The 15,585-nt window shown below is 40.4% G+C and overlaps 1 protein-coding gene and 1 non-coding gene across 2 annotated transcripts in view; one reads left to right on the top strand and one right to left on the bottom strand.

Annotated features, from left to right (window-relative positions):
- The window catches only part of LOC124787730 (huntingtin), a 392,251-nt gene that overhangs the window by 6,651 nt on the left and 370,015 nt on the right, over window positions 1–15,585 (top strand). The gene's annotated exons all lie outside the window — the stretch shown is intronic.
- Window positions 2,147–2,220, bottom strand: Trnat-ugu. Its single transcript has one exon. It is a non-coding gene; the product is annotated as a tRNA-Thr (tRNA).

Raw genomic sequence — 15,585 nt, 5'->3', positions numbered from 1 at the left:
AAAGACTGGCAACTCATGCAAATTTGTAGAGGCTTCTAAATATGCAAATATTGCTGCCTCTTGATCTTTTGTAAGTTTTGCAATGACAAAATTTGAGAGATCATCCATTTTATGTTGCACAGAAAGAAATTGGACAAATTCAGTTTGATCATCAAAAGCTTTGCCAGAGGCCAAACAATTACTGTGACAAGAAAAATCACCACAACTCAAGTCCACTGCCGTAAACAAGATCAAAATAAGCAGAATTTTGAATGATTTTAAGTTGTATAACTACAACAGTTGATGGACAAAAATTGCTGAAGGTGAAAAGATACTTGACTCCTAGTATTGAAGATACTTTTACCATGTACAAAAACGAATATACAACATTGAACATTGGAAGTACGAAGTTTAATGAAAACAACCTGAGTGAGTGTTTCCACGCCCACCTAGTGATGTCTGTTTATGTGTGTATTGTGCAAATTTCGAACTTTGTATGGTAACTTTGAAGAACTTACTTGAACACATGACATATGACACCATGGTTGGGTGTGTGAAGTCATTAGTGGTCTGTGATGTAAAGCAAGAGGCATGTCTGCTTCGGCAATGTGGTTACTGCCCTGGAAAGGACAAATGACTCTTCAGAAGTTACATATGCAACATGAGAGGAAAATAAACTAATTAAGAAAACTGTTGCCATTGAAATTTTCATTGGCAGACTTGGGAAATGGACAGTGGAAGCAGTGACATACCAGCATCTGAAGAGATTGTGACAATACATTGCAGCAGTGAAGGGACGTGTACAGGCTGAAGAACTGTGTTTAGTGCTTCACTGTGATTTTGCTGGGAACTAGTCTGTGATTCTTTCACAAGAAGTACAAGGATATGATTCGAGTAATGATCACATTTTGATTTTTAAAGGAGTGACGTAACCTGTTTCCAAAACAAGATCACAAGTGCTGCAGTTAAAAGTGATGATGACTCAGGGCACGACTCAGCACAGACATTGTCGGCAGTACATAAAATTCTTGAACAAGAGCAATCACAGACAGAAAAGATCATTATTTCTGCTGGTGCTCCTAGTCAATTCAAATATCGTTGCCATCTTTTTGAATTGACTAATTCACTTTTGTCAGTGGAGTGGATATACACTGCTAGTGATCACAGGAAAGGGCCTTGGTGATGGTGTACGAGACCTACTGAAGCACTTTGATATGAAACATAATCTTTCCAGCCCAAGTACAACTGAAATTCAGAATGCCAATGACTTAACAAGAAGGGTGAAATCATACATATCTGCAGCCCTCATACTGTTGTCCAAAGAGGATGCTGAAGAAGTCTGCCAGCAGAAAAGAGAAGAATGGTTCAGCCAAACTAAGCCTGTGAAAGGAATTCAGAATACCCATCTCTGGACCCAAAGTAATGGGCAAACTTATATTGCACGGATTTTAAAGAGCAGGAAACAAGAAATTCCATTTGTCCAGCCAAGACCTCAAGAAAAGCAGGAGAATATTCAACCTCACAACCTGCTAAGAAGGATGTTTGTGGACTGCGTATATGACTGTGACTTGTGAATTCCAGTGAATATGTGTATGTCAGTTATGAATTAAAAGAGCTCGTTGCGTGCTTTATGCTACCACATGGACCAGTTGCTGGATGTAGATTTCCAGCTACAAGACAGCAACACCACCATCATTGCTCACTTCTGGTTCGCAATGGTTTAAAGACTGTGAGTGCCTCAGTTCCTATTGGTTCAACAGGGAGGCATAACTCAATATCAGAGAAAGATACTGATGCAGTTGAACACATTTTTAGTTCATTGAGTAGGTAATTTCATTTCTAAGCAGAATGCACTGAAGCTGCTTGCATTGGAACCTGTAAGTTTTTGGAACTTTCACATATTTTTGTATCAGTTAATGTGTTTGAAAAATGTGTCAAAAAAAGTTAATGAAAAGAATTTTCTGAAATAAAAAAAAAAAATCTATCAGAAGGCTACAGCATGAGAATGTTGACATGTGTTTACAAACCACATGTATCATTGAAATCATGAAGTTGTTATCTTTCAAATAAAAAAGAACTATTCCAGAGACTAAATGAAGACTAACTGAAACCCTCAGCTGCCGACCGGTGTTGTTGATATACCTCGATGTGGACAGCTGAAAATGTGTGCCCCGACCGGGACTCGAACCCAGGATCTTCTGCTTACATGGCAGATGCTCTATCCATCTGAGCCACCGAGGACACAGATGAATAGTACGACTGCAGGGACTTATCCCTTGCACGCTTCCTGTGAGACTCACATTCTCAACTGTCCACAATTCTACATATGTAATGTACCTTATAGACATTTCCCCATTCACTCATTACTCGCGCACGCTTTGGCGATTCCCATAAGAGTTTGGGCAACCTGTGCGCATTCGCACAGACGAAGGTCAATGGCTGGGTAGCCTTTAACTATATATGTGAAGACAGTAACCGTTCTCGAAAGAACAGAATACTGTTGATGACTATGCAGCTTTTCTCTGGAATAAATGATGACTAACAGGTTGCCCAAACTCTTACGGGAATCGCCGAAGCGTGCGCGAGTAATGAGTGAATGGGCAAATGTCTATAAGGTACATTACATATGTAGAATTGTGGACAGTTGGGAATGTGAGTCTCACAGGAAGCGTGCAAGGGATAAGTCCCTGCAGTCGCGCTATTCATCTTTGTCCTCGGTGGCTCAGATGGATAGAGCGTCTGCCATGTAAGCAGGAGATCCCGGGTTTGAGTCCCGGTCAGGGCACACATTTTCAGCTGTCCACATTGAGGTATATCAACAACACCTGTCGGCAGCTGAGGGTTTCAGTTAGTCATCATTTATTCCAGGAAAAGCTGCACGGTCATCAACAGTATTCTGTTCTTTCGAGAACGGTTACTGTCTTCATATATTCCAGAGGCTACAGTGTATTAAAATTTATCCTGAAAATCACATGTGCAAGTGGTGCTCGAGGCATCATCTTTGGTGGCTTGTCTCGTGCCAAGAACTTTTTTTGAACAAAAGAAAAAATAAGAATTTTTCTATTTTGTCCTAAATTGTAACATATTTTAAATTTGAGATTTGAGACAATGAAGGTAACTCCTCCTCACCCCCCCCCCTCCCCCTGCCTGTATTAATAAGGATTATGTCCATTTGATACAAACAGTAAAGAAGACATCTTAAGTTGCAGGCAGGCATAATTGAAAGACACTTAAATAAAGCTTTCGGCCGTAGCTTTGATCAGCAGAAGAGAAACACATACCATTCATACACAAGCAAGCACACCTCATGCACACATGACTGCCAACTCCAGCATCTTGGGCCAGAATGCAGCTATCACGTAGGGTGTAAGCAACAGTTTGGAGAGGGTGGGGAAGGGAAAGAGATAGTAATGTAGGGGTGGGGAGGGACACGAATGCTGTCTGGCGGAGTGTGCAGGGAATAGAATGCCAACAGGTGCAGCGTCAGTAGGTTGTGGGACGGGGTGGGGAAAAATTGGCGGGTGCATTGGCAAGGGCGGCAAACAAAGAGGATAGGAGATGAGAACAGGCAGGAGATGGTAGGACACGGGTGGCGGAAACTGTTTGGTAGAGTCTGTGGGTACAGTATGTTACCATGAGTTGAGGCCGAGACAATTACAAGAGCAGACAACTTGTTATCAGGATAACTGGCATCTGCGCAGTTCAGAAAAGCTGGTGGTGGAGGGAAGGATGTAGATGGCTTGTGTAGTGAAGCAGCTATTGAAATCAAGCAAGTCATGTTCAGCTGCATGCTTTGCCACAAGGTGGGCTACTTTGCTGTTGGTCACAGTTTGGTGGTGGCCGTGCGTCCTGGTGGACAGCTGGTAGGTAGTCACACCAATATAAAAAAGCTGTGCAATGATTGCAGCAGAGCTGGTAAATGACATGGTGGCTTTCACAGGTGGCCTAGCCCCTAATGGGATAGGATAAACCTGTGACAGGACTGGAATAGCAAATGCTGGGTCGGTGGATTGGGCAGGTCTTGCATCTCGATCTTCCACAGGGATATGATCCTTGTGACAAGGGATTGGGATTGACATTGAAATAGGAGCAGACTAGGATGTTCTGGAGGTTGGGTGGGTGATGGAAAACAGCTTTAGGAGGGGTGGGAAGTGTCTCAGGTAGGATGTCCCTCTTTTCAGAGCATGGCAATTGGTAATCAAAGCCCAGGCAAAGGATGTGATTTAGTTTTTCCACTCCGGGGTGATACTGGGTGAAGAAGGGGCACTCCTTTGTGGCTGATTCTTGGAGGTGGTAGGCTGTCAAAATGCAGGTACTGTTGAAGATTGATAGGTTTAATGTGGAGAGAGGTGTGAATGGAGCCATCAGAGAGTAGGAGGTCAACGTCTAGGAAGGTGGAGGAGAACCAAATGAAGCGGATGGGAGAAAAGGTGTTGAGGTTGTGAAAGAACGAAGATAAGGTGTCTTGACTCTTAGTTCAGATCATAAAGATATCATCAATGAACCTGAACCAGATTATTGGTTTGCGTATCAACATATTCAAAAGAACTTTTTTTTTCTTTTTTTAACTCTGTGGATACTAGTACTTTTTCCACAAAGAAATTGCAGATTTAAGTTCACTGTCATCAAGGTTAAGAGGGCTGCTTTGTAATATTGAAAGCAAATCAAAAAAATCAGGCATATATTACATATTGTGCAAAGTTGCAGATATTATACCTCTATAACAACAACAATAATAATAATACATTATTCAACTGCATATGATTTTTGCATTTGTACGAAAGTGGTAAATATTACTGTTTTTAGCCAGAATGCAAACTTATTGTTAGAAATACATTGTGAGTTTGAGATAACTTTTTAGTTTATGTTAATATTTTCTCATTATCCATTATGCTCATAGAAGTACACTGTATTTTTTAAAAAAATGCTGCAACATAATGAGGGAAAGACTTCTTACTTAATATTCAGCAGACATAGTAAAAGGAAAGAGGGGCATCTTATTTTGTATTCATTGGGACATTTTTACTGGCATTATTTTTTATTGTATATGAAATAATAATACTCTTTAAGGGTTTGAAAACTAGTAATGATGAGAATATTTTAAGTGAAAACCTTAAAGTGGTATGTAAGGAACATCAGCAATACACACAACTGAAACAGTCAAGCAATTCAGCTATCACTAAGGGCTGTGTGGATCTTAAAATTAGGAAGTAACAGATCAGTTTAATAATGTGCTCTCCAACTTTCAGTTGCAATACAATTAAGGAGACTGTCAAGATACTGATCACAGTGCAACAATGACTGACACTGGACTTATGTTCAGGGACAGTGGGTTCTGAATCTTTGTCTGGACATGCAGTCTTAAGTTTTGTGTGGTTTCTCTAAATTGATTAAGTTGGATGCCTGGATGGTACCTTTTAAGAAAACAACTAATTTCGTTTGCCACCCTTGACCTATTCTAAACTTGTGTTCCATCTCCAATGATGTCGTTGATGGGATATGAAACTCCTTATCTTCCTTCCTTTGTTTTGCTGAGATTGAGCTGTTGTGAAACACGGTAGATGTAATAGCTTCAATTTAAAGAAATCAAGACACACCGTTCTCCATTTCTGAAGTCGTACACACTATTTGTTCGGTCATGGAATGTTGAAGGAGTGATCAAATTAAGAAACACCGTTGATGACATGAAGAATAATTAACACATGTAAAATAAGCAGTGCCTAACATTCTGATTGTAGTCTACATAAAGGTACAATCTCATCATGTGAAAATCACAGGTACAATCCCTATGTTGTTGAAACCCTACTGATTAACTGGTTGGTTGGTTGATTGTATAGGCTGTAGTGGAATAAAACTGTCGTATCACACAGATTATATTTATTAAGAGAAAAACTACATACACTACCAAGGCAATAACAGAGCAACACTATAACAACAGTTTGTGTTTTTAAATAGCGTCAGAGATAATCCAGTCATGTCACAGAAATGGATTAAATTTATGGCAAAATGTTTTGTTTTTCATTTGTCTAGTTGATTCTTGAAGTGCATGATTGCTGCTTGATTATCAAATCACACAGCTGTTGACTCTCCAATCAGTTCTTTCAGGTTATGACTCTTCAGTAATTCTCTCATTCATTCCACCTCTCTCATGCAGGATGCCACTGACATGTATTCTGCTTTCATTGTGCTCAATGCAACAGCAGTTTGTTTCATACTCTTCCAGTACATCTGAGATCCCGCCAGGAATATTACATATCCTCTAATATGTTTGCAATCATCTATACAAGTAGCCCAATCTGCACCAACAAATGCTTCAAGTACACTATGTGAGCAAAAGTATCTGGACACCCTCAAAAACATAAGTTTTTCATATTAAGTGCATTGTGCTGCACCTCGTGCCAGGTACTCCATATTAGCGAACTCAGTAGTCATTAGACATTATGAGAAAGCAGAATGGCGTGCTTCATGGGAACTCACGGACTTTGAACGTGGTCAGGTGATTGGGTGTCACTTGTGTCATACGTCTGTACACGAGATTTCCACACTCCTTATCATCCCTAGGTCCACTGTTTCTGATGTGATAGTGAAGTGGAAACGTGAAGGGACACGTACAGCACAAAAGCATACAGGCCGAAGGTCTGTTGACTGACAGAGACCGTCGACAGTTGAAGAGGTTCGTAATGTGTAATAGGCAGACAGTCTATCCAGACCATCATACAGGGATTCCAAACTGCATCAGGATCCACTGCAAGTGCTATGACAATTAGGTGGGAGGTGGGAAAACTTAGGTTTCATGGTCGAGCGGCTGCTCATAAGCCACACATCACGCTGGTAAATGCCAAATGATGCCTTGTTTGGTGTAAGGAGCATAAACATTGGACGATTGAACAGTGGAAAAACATTGTGTGGAGTGACGAATCATGGAAACCAATGTGGTGACCCGATGGCAGGGTGTGGGTATGGCGAATGCCCAGTAAATGTCATCTGCCAGTGTGTGTAGCGCCACACACTGTCAGGTGGCTTACGGAGTATGGATGTAGATGTAGAACATTAGAATTCGGAGGCGGTGGTGTTATGGTGTGGTAGTGATTTTCATAGAGGAGGCTTGTACCCCTTGTTTTGCATGGCACTATTGCAGCACAGGCCTACAGCACTTTCTTGCTTCCCACTGTTGAAGAGCAATTCGGGGATGGCGATTGCATCTTTCAACACGATCGAGCACCTGTTCATAATGGACAGCCTGTGGCAGAGTGCTTACACGACAATAACATCTGTGTAATGAACTGGCCTGCACAGTCCTGAACTGAATCATATAGAACACCTTTGGGATATTTTGGAATGCCAGCTTCGTGCCAGGTCTCACCGACCGACATCGTTACCTCTCCTCGGTGCAGCACTCCGTGAAGAATGGACTGACATTCCCCAAGAAGCCTTCCAGCACCTGACTGAACATATGCCTGTGAGAGTGGAAGCTGTCATCAAGGCTAAGGGTGGGCCAACACCATATTGAATTCCAGCATTGCTGATGGAGGGCGTCGGTTGAGTACTCTGTGATATGGAAAAGAGTCTACCAATAAGCTCACAATATGTGAGATTTTTGGCTTCCTCACTACACGTTTCATCAAGAAAATTCTGTTTCATATCCATAGGGATCTTGGCTCCCTAACATTTTGAAGTCAGAATCTATCAAGTAGTTAATTAATGTACTTCTTCTGAGAGAGACTAATTGTTCCACCTTTCCTGTTCCCAAATTTTCACCTTACATGTGTGATACCATGCCAAAGTGCTTGATTTCAAAGCAACTTTTTAAAATAGTTTTACTTTTGCCCAGTCCCTTCATTTTGTGCAAATGTTACCATATTATCCACATATACCAATGGAGTAGCTTTCCCTTCCTTTGCGCTAAGCTTGTACAGACATGGATGTATATCATTTTGAATAAATACCAGTTCATCCAGTGAGTTATTTAAATGATCATTCTAGCATGTGACACTTCGGTATAGTCCATGTATTGATTTGTTTAACTTGGAAACCAAACTTTTGTGGCAATTCTTGATGAAACCTTCTAGCTGGAGCATATGTACTTTTTCCTTTAATTTGATTTGCAGCTATGCATTCTTCACATCGTATGATGAATACGCCAATTTTTCTCAACACTTGCTGCTATCAGTAGATGAATCATTTCAAAATTCGAAAAAGAAGTGTAATTATGTTATAGTCTACACCTTCTACTTGACAAAACCCTTTGCTACTAGATGAGCTTTAAAAATCTGCTTCTCACCAACTGTCTTCTTCTTAAATACCCATCTGTTCTTTACAGGAGCTACACCAGATGGTAGCTCAACCAAATTTCCAAGCATCACGATTATTCCAGGAGTTAATTTCTTGATTCATTGCAATGATCCATTCTGCTGCCTCATCAGAATTAACTGCTTCGTGATACAATAATGGTTCATCACTCTTCCTTCCTCACATGATATTTATTTGTGCTTTTCCACCATAATCTTTGTCTTTGAAATGAAATGTCATTGGATGACATTTGCTGAAACTCATTTTTTTCATCTGTTACATCTTTTCTTGACCTACATCTACTTCATGCAGTTTCAGCATGTTCCATAAGTTCCTGTTACCTCCAGTTTCTTTCAAATTTTCCTCCTGATCTGAGAAAGCATAAAATTCCTCTTCTATGTTAGAATCTTCTCTATCACTTCATAATTCATCTTCAAATTCTTGGAAATGATATTGGAGTATTTGCCATTAAAAAATTATTTGAATATACTGTCCCTGGATTCCACGACCTGTTTCATTTCAGGTGTCCAAGTCCTATATATACGGCCATGTTGAGAAAGTCCTGTAAGAATACCTTTTTCTGTCCATTTGTATCATTTAGAATGATGTCTTTGTTTGGGTATGTGATTGAATGTTTCACATCCTGTAACACGTAACTGTCACACATTAGGCCTTCTACCTATCCAGATTTTGTAAGATGTTTTTTCGTTGTTGTGGCTGTTTGTAACACGATTTCTTATGTATGCCACAGTGTGCATCATCTCAGTCCAAGAACTCTGATAAATTACTTCCTAGCAACTGTGACCTTACCATATCCATTAACATTCTGTTGAGGTGTTCAGCTATTCCATTTTGCAGTGATATGTATGTCATTGTTATTTCATGCCAAATTCCTTCAGGTTCACAAAACTGTGACCATTTGCACAAACAGAATTCTAGGCCATTGTCTGTGCAAATTCTCTTCTAGTGTTTTCTCATGTGTTTTTCCATTTGAACCTTTCATGTACAAATTCTTCAACTACTTCATCTTTATTTTTTGAGAAATGCACAAATCTATATCTGGTTACATCATCCAGGATACTCGTTAAATATCTATTTCCTCCAAGTCTTGAAACATCAATAGGTCCAATGAGATCACTTTGAACAAGTTCTGAAGTGGTTGTTCGTTTCTTCAAATCTTGTGGTACAGTTTTCAGAAATGGTCTTCATGTAGAGTTACCCACCAAACGGCCAACACACAGGTTTATTTCATCCTTTTCACAGTCTAATCCCAGGACTGCTTGCTTTCTTATCTTGTTGTTTATTGTACGCTTACTGATGTGCATCATTCAATAATGCCAGAAGTGTAGAGATTTTGTGTTACATTTGTTATTTCTCTGTATGTTTACTAATATGTCAACTGCACATACCTTCGTATTTGTACAGGGTGATTTTTTCCATCATATACAAACTCAAGGGATTGATCGATGAGAGCATATGGGAACAAAAAAGGTCTAATGCCCTTATGTCAGGAAATGGATGGTTTCCATGCTAGAGACAATTTATTCAGTCATACATTGTTGCAGAGACTGCAGTCTAATATGCGGTGTACCATGCAGCCACAGTTACAGTTTCTGTTGAAAATGGTTTCCATGTGCCTCAACACTTGGGTTTACGTGCCGTAGCCCGTTCTGTCTCACACGCTCACATCGGCCAGGCTGCATCTGAACAATGTCAAAGGCAGCATGAATACACTGCTCCATTGTCTCCACATCGGAAATGGGCTTTGCATACACGATACTTTTGAGGTGCCCCATAACCAGAAATCGCACAGGTTGAGGTCCGGTGAACAAGCAGACCATGGAAATGGACCCCCCTCGTCTGGTCCATTGTCTAGGGAAGACACGGTTGAGATGCATCTGAACATTAACAGCAAAATGCACGGGAGCACCATCATGTAGCAGCCACATAACCCTTCAAACCATCTATGGTACTTCTTTCAGCACAGGACTTAAGGTCACTTGGAAGAAATGCCAATAGTTTCAGCCTGTTAGGTGATGTGGGAGGAGTGCTAGTCGCAAAATATGTTCACCAGTTATCCCGGCCCACACATTCTGGCTGCACCGATGCTGATTTGTTGTCACCATACCACGGGGGTTCTGCATACCCCAGATGACTGTTATGAAAGTTGAAGATACCACTCCGCCCGCATAAAGGCGGCCTCATCCGTAAATAGGATTGGTGACATGTATCGCGGAATCATGGTTGCCTGGTGAAGAAACCAGTGACAAAACTGCTCCCGATGTGGAAAGTCTGTCGCTAGTAAGACCTGCACACACTGTAAGTGATAAAAAAGGTCTAATGCCCTTATGTCAGGAAATGGATGGTTTCCATGCTAGAGACAATTTATTCGGTCATACATTGTTGCAGAGACTGCAGTCTAATATGCGGTGTACCATGCAGCCACAGTTACAGTTTCTGTTGAAAATGGTTTCCATGTGCCTCAACACTTGGGTTTGTTATGGAGAATGTTCCAGATGATTTTGTGGCTTACCCTGTACGGGCAGGCCAACTGCTTGGTACTGGCACGGCAGTTGCTGTCCACAGTGTTAATCACATTTTCCTCCAAGTCTGGTGTTCAAAAATTTCGGGTTAGCTCTTCATGATTTCCTGCTTCCTTAAATGACCATGTCTCAGACAAATGGCAAAATATTGTTGCAGCCATTGAATGCTGTGGTTGTCGTCAGTGGGGATAGGTCGCCTGACGGAACCTTGCTGCCCGTTGCCATTTGTCTTAATGTAACACCATATCGGCAAGCTCTCGATTCGAATACAGAACCATTGTGTACAATGCTGTATCATGTCCACTAAGCGGTCAGTCAGCTGTTGAAATGAATGGGGTACAACATTACCAGTTGCTATGCCAGTAATGGGTGCTAGTGCATGATCTTTGAGGAACAGCACCATTCTCTAGGAGGAAATCGTGTTACTGTAACTTTGGCTGCATGGTACAGCACGTATTAGACTGCAGTCTCTGTGTGTATGATTGAATGTATAAATGGTCTCTAGCATGGGAACCATACATTTCCTGACATAAGCTCATTAGAACTTTTTTGTTCCATATCCTCTCATCAATCAATCCCCAGAGTTTGTGCACGGTGGAAAAAATCACCCTGTATTATATAAATGGTCTTTGCCCTGAGTTTTTAATCATCAGTCTTCCAGATTCAACATAGACCTTGGAACCTTCTTTATTGAAAATAACTTTTCCATAATTTTTCAGTGAGCTGCCCAGACAAGATTGCAGGGCATTTGGAGCCATGTGATGAGTTGCTGTGGAATACACTGTCCAGTAATCACTGTTCACTGTACTTGGCAGCACTCATACTAACAGCATCTAGATTCTTTTGTTCCCTTATAATTTTCCCTTTCCAGGACAGTTTCTGTATATGTGACCAACTTTGTGACAGCTGTGATAAATGAAGCTATCTTTCCGCAGTGTTTCTTTCTTCATTCATTCCTGTCCTTTGTCATGTTTCATAAGTGACATTTTTCGGTACTTTTAATTACCAGTAGTAGCTTTCAAGGACATAGTAGAATTTTTACCTTCATTACATTAATGATGCCTAGCATCATGACACTTTTAATTGTAGCACTCTTAAAATCAGTATCTGGCAAATTACACAAATCTATAACTACTGCATCCCATTCATCTGGAAATCCACACAGAATAGTCATTACTTAACCTCTATCTTAAGTTAATCCCCAAATGTTCACTAGATTTGCTTCAGTTTTGTTTCTCAGTCGTAGATAAATTTCCATTCATTCACAGTTGTTCGTTTTTAGTGAATATAACTTCCCTCTCAGTTGCAAAGTGTGAAATTTGCTATCTCGTGGGGCACACAATTTTTGTAATTCTTCAGATACTATTTTTGGATTTGAAAAATATTATATTTTTGCATTTGCTGCTTATCAGATATGGAAAGTACAGCTTTGTCAGCAACTGATGCATCTTCACCAGATTCCATCACACCAGGCTCAATTAAAATCCACAAATCAGATTCTATTAGAATCATGTTAATCTGGTAACAACAAGGAAACATGATTTGCTCCACTTAGTGTCTGTTCTCCATCATCTCTGCACATTTCACTATTCATTTTACTGTTGTTTTCTTTTCTGTGAGATTCACAACACAGCTCAGCATCACTTAACATTTTACAGATGCAATGCATGAATATATTGCCCAATATTTGAAAATAATTTGTCTCTGCCACACAGATGAGTTTCAGATTGGCTAATTGACACTAACACAGTTCTCTATATATTTTGTTAGCACGACTTGGACCATTGTTGTAGTGGAATACAACTGTTGTATCACACACATTGCATTTATTAAGAGAAAAGCAGCAGAAAACATGAAAGCAGTTACAGAGCAGCACTATAACAACACTTTGATTATCTTTTTAAATAATGTCAAAGATAATTCAGTCATGTCACAGAAATGGAATGAGTAAAGGAGCTCTTTTCCACCTGTATTTCCTTTAATAGTGTGTATAGTGCATTCATACTGAGGTCATCAGCACCCATACTAAACTGATTTGAGAAAAACGTGGCCAAAAATGTTTAAACTACACTTCAAAAGCTAAAATATGAAATAAAAATCTGGTACACTTTGCTCCATTTTGATTCTTTTGCAGTCACACAGAAGCACAAAATGCACAAGACTCAGTCATTTTGTAAGATACAATGTTTAAATAAGCAAACTATAACTAATAATGTACACTGTGTTAAAGAAGAAATTTTTGGTCAACTCCCTTGTGCTGAATCAGTGAAGGTTGGAAGGCTTCAGCTGGTAGTCATTTGTTATTGGCTGCAGCCTACATTACCTAGCTGAGATTACTCTGTAGGGTAGCCATTATTTTTTGCTGTGTTACTATGTTGTACTCCGCTGTGCTTCATACTGTGCCTCTTCCTTGTGATAAGTATATGTGATTGCTACAATTACCATTTTCATTAAATATGACAGTACATACGACAGCAATAGTAATGATTGCGAGCAATATTTAAGTGATTTTTATTTCCATTCATGACTTGTTCTGCTTGCACGGAGGCGTGAAGCAAATGGTGAGGTGCCTGTACTGTGGGAGGCGAACACCAGGCTGAAAATGACTTACAAGTTTGTGGCACCCTCTATCAGCAATGCTGGAATTCAATATGGTGTTGGCCCACCCTTAGCCTTGATGACAGCTTCCACTCTCACAGACATGTGTTCAGTGAGGTGCTGGAAGGCTTCTTGGGGAATGGCAGTCCATTCTTCACGGAGTGCTGCACAGAGGAGAGGTAGCGATGTTGGTCGGTGAGGCCTGGCATGAAGTCGGCGTTCCAAAACACCCCAGAGGTGTTCTATAGGATTCACTTCAGGACTCTGCGCAGGCCAGTCCATTACAGGGATGTTATTGTCATGTAACCACTCCGCCACAGGCTGTGCATTATGAACAGGTTGAAAGATGCATAAAATTTTTGAAATTTTTGAAAACATAGTCAGTGATCTTAAAATTTGTTAAAATTGAAATTTAATATAGTCTTGATCGCAATCTTGTTAAAATATTTTTTTATTTTTTATTATTGGAGTGAGTGAATAGTTTCTACACTAAGAAAGAGTCATCTGCTGACTCCAGAGTGGTGGATGGACAGTGCTAGACGATTTCTGTTAACCCTTGATGCTCGTGTAACTGCTTGAGCGTCAACAGAACTCGTCTAACAGTGTCCATCCACCGCTCTGGAGTCTGAAGATGACTCTTTCATAGAGACGAAACCAGTCACTCACTCCAATAAAAAAAGAAAATATTTTAACAAGATTGCGATCAAGACTGTTTTAAATTTCAACTTTGAAATATGCAATCGCTATCCTCGAATTGCTCTTCAACTGTGGGAAGCAAGAAGGTGCTGTAGGCATGTGCTATGATACTGCCGCACAAAACAACATGGGGTACAAGCCCCCTCTAAACATGACCACACCATAACACCACTGCCTCCAAATTTTACTGTTGGCAAGACACACACTGGCAGATGACGTTTACTGGGCATTCACCATACCCACACCCTGCCATCAGATCGCCACATTGTGTACCGTGATTCGTCACTCCACAGAATGTTTTTCCACTGTTCAATCATCCAATGTTCACACTCCTTATACCAAGTGAGTCATTGTTTGGCATTTACTGGCGTGATGTGTGGCTTATGAGCAGCCACTCGACCATGAAATTCAAGTTTTCTCACCTCCCGCCTAAATGTAATAGCACTTGCAATGGATCCTGATGCAGTTTTGAATTCCTGTGTGATGGTTTGTATAGATGTCTGCCTATTACACATTACGAACCTCTTCAACTGCCGGTGGTCTCTGTCAGTCAACAGACAAGGTTGGCCTGTACATTTTTGTGCTGTATGTGTCCCTTCACATTTCCACTTCACGATCACATCGAAAACAGTGGCCCTAGGGATGTTTAGGAGTGTGGAAATCTCTCGTACAGACGTATGACACAAGTGACACCCAGTCACTGACCATGTTTGAAGTCCGTGAGTTCCCTGGAGTGCCCCATTCTGCTCTCTCACGATGTCTAATGACTACTGAGGTCGCTGATATGGAGTACCTGGCAGTAGGTGGCAGCGCAATGGACCTAATATGAAAAACGTATGTTTTTCAGGGTGTCTGGATACTTTTGATCTCATAGTGTAGATTAAGTCACCTGAAACTGTTGCTGCATGTACTTTCAAAATAAATATGGAATTGGTGTATTGTTTTCACAGAGTATTAGTATGCACAAAGGCTCACATTTTGTACAACAGTTTCAGCAGTGATGGAAAAGATGTTTAATAGTTTCACTTGCACATTTCTGATATCGAACAATTCTAATTTTTACTGCAGAATGGTGGTAGAGGTGACTTGAATCACCATGACTGTTTTTATGGCACTATAATTATGTACATATGGCATGATATTTTAGAGGTTACATTTGTATTGTGTTGGATTCCATCTTCAATAGCACGTTGCAGGTTCTCAGTTGGGGATAGGTTCATTGATGAAGGTGGCCGTATAGTCTGCAAAACATGCTGTGGAGATGGCAACAGTATAAGATTGAGTGCTATTCTGTTACAATAGGGTACAAGTATGAATTTCCATCAGACTTTGTGTTGCTACTGTTGATATGGTTAAGTGTCTGTCATCAAAATACAATTGGGAACAGCTGTTGCTTGAAATGTGTCCCTTACTGTTAAAACAAATGACGTGCCAAGACATAGTATTGGATGCTGCTTTAACTGAAGAACCTGAGACAAAG

The sequence above is a fragment of the Schistocerca piceifrons genome, chromosome 3 (genome assembly GCF_021461385.2).
Source record: "Schistocerca piceifrons isolate TAMUIC-IGC-003096 chromosome 3, iqSchPice1.1, whole genome shotgun sequence".
Classification (NCBI taxonomy): Eukaryota; Metazoa; Arthropoda; class Insecta; order Orthoptera; family Acrididae; genus Schistocerca; species Schistocerca piceifrons.
This window is presented reverse-complemented; position numbering and strand designations above follow the sequence as displayed.